Source organism: Lycium ferocissimum, chromosome 9 (assembly GCF_029784015.1).
Source record: "Lycium ferocissimum isolate CSIRO_LF1 chromosome 9, AGI_CSIRO_Lferr_CH_V1, whole genome shotgun sequence".
NCBI classification, from domain to species: Eukaryota; Viridiplantae; Streptophyta; class Magnoliopsida; order Solanales; family Solanaceae; genus Lycium; species Lycium ferocissimum.
This window is the reverse complement of record NC_081350.1, coordinates 67,099,714-67,100,183: the sequence shown is the minus strand read 5'-3', so window position 1 is coordinate 67,100,183 and position 470 is coordinate 67,099,714.

Sequence of the window (470 nt, the reverse complement as noted above, 5' to 3'; positions counted from 1 at the left end):
CATGAGGAGGTATATAGCAAAGGAACCATGCCTTAATAAAAGAAGGGTTAGCCTTACATACCTAGCAAAGGAACCATGCCTTAATATACATACCTCGTCGTCTTCTTAACTACTTAATGTTCCTCGTCGAAGCTTGGAGAATCTACATTTAGAAGGATTCATACCATGGTTAAGCCTTAATGATACACTTAGATGCAAACTAGAATAATTCATGATCTAATGGAAATTGGGCAGCCTTTCCCCTATTTCGTCAACTCCCACCATATTACAAAACAACTCCTAAATAACCATAATAACATCCATAATATCATAATCAAGTAGTCACATTCCATTAAGTCTTCAAAATTCATGCTCATGTTCAACTTATACTGACAACTTCACACCCATCCTTATGACATTTTCATACAATGCTTCCTCATCACTATTATTACCTTCCATAACAAGGTTATATCCATATCATACTAAAAATC